Genomic DNA, 6,648 nt, shown 5'->3' with positions numbered 1-6,648 from the left:
TGAGAATACTGTATTTTATATGTATTTCTATCTTTTATATCCTATCATTATAGTTTTTAAGTATTTAATTATAGTTTTTAAGTATTTATCTTTTGTGATGTTGCACTGACCAGAGACATCTTTCAATTTCATTGTACCTGTGACAATGACAATAAAGAATATTCATACCATAAATGCTTCCATATCTCCATTAGGGGGTAGTATATGTTTAGAAAACAATAGTGCACCCACCGATAGGGGAGGTGCTGGCCATATTGATACATTAAATAATATTCTCATTTTGTCGCTAAAATATATCTTAATGCCTTATCTTAATTTGACTGCTTGATTATTGGGTTAGTGTAAGTGTAATTAATCACGAAAAAACAGACAGATACTCTTTTTCAATGTTGTGTGGGATGTACGTTCCTGCACGTTATAGCAAGACTTGTGGAGGTTGCCCCCACTTTAAACATAAACCTCCATGCCAGGCTTCCATTAACGCTTAGTGTGAAGACACGCTTTTGGCAGGTGCTCTACACTGCACAAATTAAAGCATTTTCAAAATAAGAGAGGTCAGTCTCTCAGATCTTCCGTGCGTCTATCCCTGTGCATGATTGCCAGGTTAATTTTATCTGCTCATCGCACTGGTAAGGTTGTAAATCTGTCTTCATCGGGATACATATTATCTGACACTGTGCGTGAGTGTGACGCCGCTTCCTTTTTGCGGCGCACAGATTTGTGGTCTTTTTTTTCTTCTCCCCCCCCCTCATCCTTCTCCACTGTACGATAAACGAGGAGGGGCTTGATGCCGTGGAGGAGGGAGGCAGTCAGGCTGAGCTGACCCGCTTGCGGTGTGTGTCGCTTCGCCTACATTCAAGTCAGCTCGCATGCACTGACGAGTGAGGGACATCAGGTAGGATTTTGCCTTTTAAGAGATTCTATCCAGTTTCTTTTTAAATCCTGGCGTTATTCTTCAAGGTGCTGTTCCTCCCAAATGATCTCACTACAGGGAGGCGGACCGCTCGATGTTGGCTCAGCAGAAGCGCTGGCAACATTTCACATGAGCAGTCTGCAGACGACCTTTTCACTTGATTAGTGTGATGTTTTCCACTCTGGTATTTCCTTTTGCTCTTCTTTGGACCTGACATCTGTCGATTCGTTTGCGCGTTAAAATAAGACTGGTAAATCTAGCCCATTTCTTCGCATACTGTATAACTGATTGCTTTTGACATTGACAGATAAGGGGTAACAGTATTTGATTGACCCACTTGTTTGGCGTTGGTGTTGCATTTTAAATATCTAGGCTTCCCCAGTTTCGTCCTTAGAAGTACGCTAAATAGGTAACTAATGCTGCTCAGCTCCAGCATCCTCGCTGCTCTGCAAAAAAATGTTTTGTACAGTAACTTGGACTTGACCTGAATGTTATCTGGATCGGCTCAACATCAAAGCTGACATTGACGATGTGTAGTGCGCATGCAGGGATGTAGCCACTGGTGAATGACTTACTGTAGGTTAATGAAAATGTAGGGAGAATAAAATACTGGTCAGTATGTTAAGACTGTTAACGCTTGCAGGGACTGTTGTGCTTTGCCTCAGTTTTAAAAATCTGATCATTAATTCATCTTAGAAGAAAGATTAGTGCTTTTCCCTCGTCTGATACCTTTACCAATCCTCAGAGTGAACATTCACCTTATTTTCTCCATGATGCCAACAGGGAAGACGCATAACTTCTGAATGAAGGACACGTCTCCTTAACCATTAGAAGCCCTTCTGCCTCATACAGATGCGCTGTGAAGAGAGCTTTTTTGAGCTATGGGCTATGTGGGTGTTTCACAGATACAGCTGTCAATGCTGCTTCAGCACAGTGACTCTGGGCTGAAGGTGCCAAACTGTAAATCCCCGAGATGGTTTTACATTGAGTAACATGGATCATATGTGTTTTTACTGGTTTGACTCATATAGCAAACCACGTTAGCTGCAGACTTGCACAGCTTCTTTTCTCTGTAATGGAAAAACTGTTTTTTGTTGTTGTTGTTGTTGTTGTTGTTGTCGTCGTCGTCGTCGTCGTCGTCGTTTTTAAAGTCCATTTCCTCTTAAGTATATAATACAGCAGCTGTGCATTTACCACAAGAGGCATCCTGGATATTGATGGTCAATTCAAGGATACCGATGCCGTCAGGGAGTTTCAGACAGTGGAGTGACATGTTTTACCTGAGTGATGTGACTAGAAAGGTCAAGCTGTCTCAGCATGATGTCGACAGCTGAGATTCTGGATGGCTTAAAGGCATCACTGGCATGCTAGAGCTTTGATTCCAACTGGGAGTACCCATCCTTAAAATGCACTCCCAAATGGTACAGTAAGGCACTAGAGAGTGTGGGATAAAAGCTTCCACCAACCACACATTTCCAGCAAGAAATGGTGTAGGAGTACCTCTGTAGTGTGTTTAAAGCACCACTAATGCAAAACACTCTTGCATTTTACAAGGTATTTTGTGTGCCTTCCTGACTTTGTATCGCTTGGTCTTACTTTAAAGTGTAAGCATCATATATACAGCTTTATATTCATGGTAATTTGGGGCTTTAAATGGTTTCATTTAACTGTTAACTGCACAGCATACAGCTTTAATGACTTTAACAAGAATTGGGTGCACAAGTTTGAATTTATTGGATTTTTCTCTAATCTTGCATTAGAGTTAGACAAAAAGGAATTTTATCCCCAATTCTTTTAAATCTTTATGTTGATGGCTTGTCAAAGAAGCTGAGAACCCGTTAAACTTGGTGCAAGGTTGATAGTCTTTTAGCGAACCATATGATGTATGCAGATGATCCTATGGTCTTTAGTCCTTGTAGTGCTGGTCTCCAGCAGCTCATCCACATACAGTGGTGTGGAAAAGTGTTTGCCCCCTTCCCCATGTCATATTTCTTTCTATGTTTGTCACACTTAAATGTCTCAGATCACCAAACAAATTTAAATATTTAAGAAAGAAAACATAAGTAAACACAAAATGCAGTTTCTAAATAAAGGTATTTTGAAACTGCTATCTGTGGTGTATCCCACAGATAGCTGAATTCAAACAAAGTGAAGATCTCTCAGTCTAGAAAAGGTTATAAAGTGATTTCTAAAGCAGTGGGACTCCAGCAAACCACAGTGAGAGACAATATCCACAAATGGCAATAACATGGCACAGTGATAAACCCTGAGTGGCTGGCTGACCAAAATTAGCCCAAGAGCACAGCGGCGACTCATCCAAGAGGTCACAAAAGACCCCAGAACAACATCCAAAGAACTGGAGGCCTCACTTGCCTCAGTTAAGGTCAGTGTTCATGATGCCACCATAAGAAATAGACTGGGCAAACACGGCCTGTTCTAAGATGAAAACCCCTGCTGAGCAAAAAGTTTGCCTCAGTTTTGACAGAAAACATCTTGATGATCCCCAAGACTTTGGGGAAAATACTGTGTGGACTGACAAGACAAAAGTTGAACTTTTTGGAAGGTGTTTGTCCCATTACATCCGGCATAAAAGTAACACAACATTTCAGAAAAGGAGCATCATACTAACAGTAAAATATTTTTGTGTTAGTTTGATAGTCTGGTGCTGTTTTACTGCATCAGGACCTGGAAGACTTGCTGTGGTAAATGGAACCATGAATTCTGTTGTCTACAAAAACATCCTGAAGGAGAATGTCAAGCCATCTCAAGCTGAAGCGCGTTTGGGTTCAGCAGCACCAATGAGGACAAACATCGAAGATTTCCAGAGTTTAAAATGTCAAATAATAATCTTGCTGTCTATAATAAGGTCAGACATCTTGAACATCTTATTACAGAACAAAAAAAGTTAATGCATATACAGATTGAATAAAGATCTCTTTATTTAGACAGATCTGTGGAATTACAGAAAAGCAAGTTTATGGAAATTTCATGTAGTTTATAATAGAGCTGGGCGATATGAGATTTTTTCATATCACGATATGTTTTTTTCATTTCAGGCGATAACGATATCTATCACGATATAAGCCAAATAACTATATTTGTAAGATTTAAATGTGCCGTTGCTCACAAGTAAAATGTGAAATAATCAGCAGCTTGTTTTTATTTAAATATTTATTTCCCATAATAAGTTCAACAGGGTAGATGTACTTAAGGAACATGAGACTTTTTCAGATAGATAAAGGCAAATATTGCAAACTACACAAAAGGCAGCCGCTAAAGCGTTTAAGTTTCAAAATAGAACAAACGAAACAGACTAAATTGTCAATTCCACTTAGAAACAAAATATAAATTCTAAAAATAAATCTTAGTTTGTTTTACAGAAGAACAGACAAAACTGACTAACTTTTGTCAATATCAAATAAACTGAGAACTAAAAGGAAATTCTCAATCTCTCCTTATTGTATAGCTGAGCTTTTCAAACAGTTTTAACAGTTACTTTAGTCTGACAAAAGCCGAATGACGAATTAGCGCTTCCAGTCAGAGACTGAGGCTACGTCCACACGTACACGGGTATTTTTGAAAACTGAGATTTTCCGTTTTCGTTTTAAAAAATAATCCCGTTCACACGTAAAGGCAGAAATGAAGGAAAACGCTGCTATGAACATGCCAAAGCAGCAGGTGGCGCTAGATTCCTAACCGTGCAGAAATGTTGGCCAATCAGAAGTCTAGAAGCCTCGGTGGGAAAAAGTAAACAAAGCTGGGGCACAGAAGCAGAACCGAGTCGTATGTGTGGAGGGACAGTAACTGTGTGTATATGTAAGCATTTAAACACTGCAGAGTAGAATTAACAGTATTGTAGAAATTCATTTCACCGAAACAATAACGTGGCGCACAGTGTGACGCATGCACCAGTTTATTGTATTTCCAGACTTGCTTTCGGCACAATTTACAGTGCACGCTACTCTGTTTTTTGTCAGACTTGAAATAGCCGAAATACCTTCACACTACGGAACTTCTATGGCTCTTCCGTTCGACAATCTCTCCGGCATTGCAACCATCATCTGTTTTCTCTTCGGTCACGCTCGGTTGATTTTTCTAGTCGGCACACTCATTTCCTCCATTACGGCTGGCTCCATTACCCACTGGTTGTTTCCCAAACAAACACACGTGTGGCTTGGCACTTGTGCTGTACGTAACAAGTCACGCGACGTGACGCTGCGGCTGTGATTGGTTCGGCTCTGCGCTACTTAATTTGGATTGGCTGACCTTTTTTTTTTTTTTTTTTTAAAGAGGACAAGAGCGGCGAGGTCTATCGCGATAGCTTAATTTCTCTATCGAGTAAAAGTTATATCGCGATACATATCGTTATCGTTCTATCGCCCAGCTCTAGTTTATAATGTCACCATTATGTAATTAATGAAAAGAGCAAGACGCCTCAGTGCAAACATGTAACTGCTGGAGTCAGTACATTTGAAGCTTTATTAAGAAATCTCATATATACATTGATTTCCAGGCTCAACACTTAACAAATATAAGGTGTGGCACCACACATTATCAGTTTTTATTGTGGAGACATTGGTATAGTTGTTGCTTTGAGGGAAGGCGATTTGGGTGCCTTGCACTGAACGGGCTTTCAAGCATAGTCCAGAAATTTTCAGGGTAGAGGTAAAGTCTTCGGGAAGTCCATTCCAGTAGCTTATTGTTAGCCTGCTTTATCCATTCCAAAAAACAGCTTCAGTGCATGTTTGGCATCATTGTCCTGTTGGAACACCCAGCTGTGTCCAAGTCTAGCTATTGATTTGAGGTGAAGTTGAAGAATTTGAAGATAGTCTTCCTTCATTACTCCATCCACTGCAATATACCAGTACCACTGGAAGCAAAAAAGCCCCAAAGCATGATGTTACCGCCATCATGCTTGACAGTTGATACAGTGTTCTTAAATTTGAAAGCCTCACTTTACCGTGCCTCTTGTCATTATGGCCAAATATCTCAATCTTTGTCTCAGCTGACCATAAAACCTTTTTCAAGAAGGAACTTGGCTTGTTCATGTTGGTAGCTGCATATTTTAGTCAGTTTGAAGGTGTCCGTTTTGTAGCAGAGACTTCTGTCTTGGTTCATACCCTCTCAGTCAATGATGTGAAACTCACTTCACTGTGGACAGTGATCTTGGTGTCCAGCCACTTTTTGTTCATGGGCACCCAGAGCCTTTATATTTCCTGGGTTGTTCTTGAACACCCCAACCAGTTTCCTCTCATCCAAGGGTGAAAGTTTGGGTCTTCTTCCAGACTCTAGCAAAGTGGAGACGAAAAGTTGAAAAGGTTGTACTTGGATACCTTGGAAACTGCAGTTGTTCAGAAATGGCTTGAAGAGACCTTCCCAACTTACATAAATCTGCAATCTGCAGATCGAGTTCTTAGGATTTTCTTTTCACTTGTTGTTCACAATATAAGCCCATGGCTTGCCTGTGTTTAAAAGAAGAGACCTTCTCCTGCCTGAGCATCTACAATGAGTTCTGTACGCTTTCTCCACAATACAGTATTACACAGATATAATTAGATCTCAGGAACACCAATGTCACAAGCTCACATGCAACATGCATCTGCCAGCGGCAACTGACTGCTGCTTCAAACAAAACACTAGATGCTATTCACAAGACCCAAGGTTATGAAAGCAGAGTTTGTAAGCTTCATCAAAAAGAGATTTGAAAAGTTTAGCTCAGAACACAAATAGAGATT

At 40.3% G+C, this 6,648-nt stretch overlaps 1 protein-coding gene across 3 annotated transcripts in view; it reads left to right on the top strand.

The window, feature by feature from the left end:
* Nucleotides 1-779: 779 nt before the first annotated feature.
* The window catches only part of tln2b (talin 2b), a 94,396-nt gene continuing 88,527 nt past the window's right edge, over nt 780-6,648 (top strand). For all 3 annotated transcript variants that reach the window (XM_085461834.1, XM_085461833.1, XM_085461835.1), the window contains exon 1: nt 780-895. The gene's annotated coding sequence lies outside the window, so the exon portion shown is untranslated. The remainder of the gene's footprint in view (nt 896-6,648) is intronic.

Source organism: Copadichromis virginalis, linkage group LG7, assembly GCF_057382275.1.
Source record: "Copadichromis virginalis isolate Kocher_CV1m ecotype Utaka linkage group LG7, C_Virginalis_male_GT1.1, whole genome shotgun sequence".
Classification (NCBI taxonomy): Eukaryota; Metazoa; Chordata; class Actinopteri; order Cichliformes; family Cichlidae; genus Copadichromis; species Copadichromis virginalis.
This window is presented reverse-complemented; position numbering and strand designations above follow the sequence as displayed.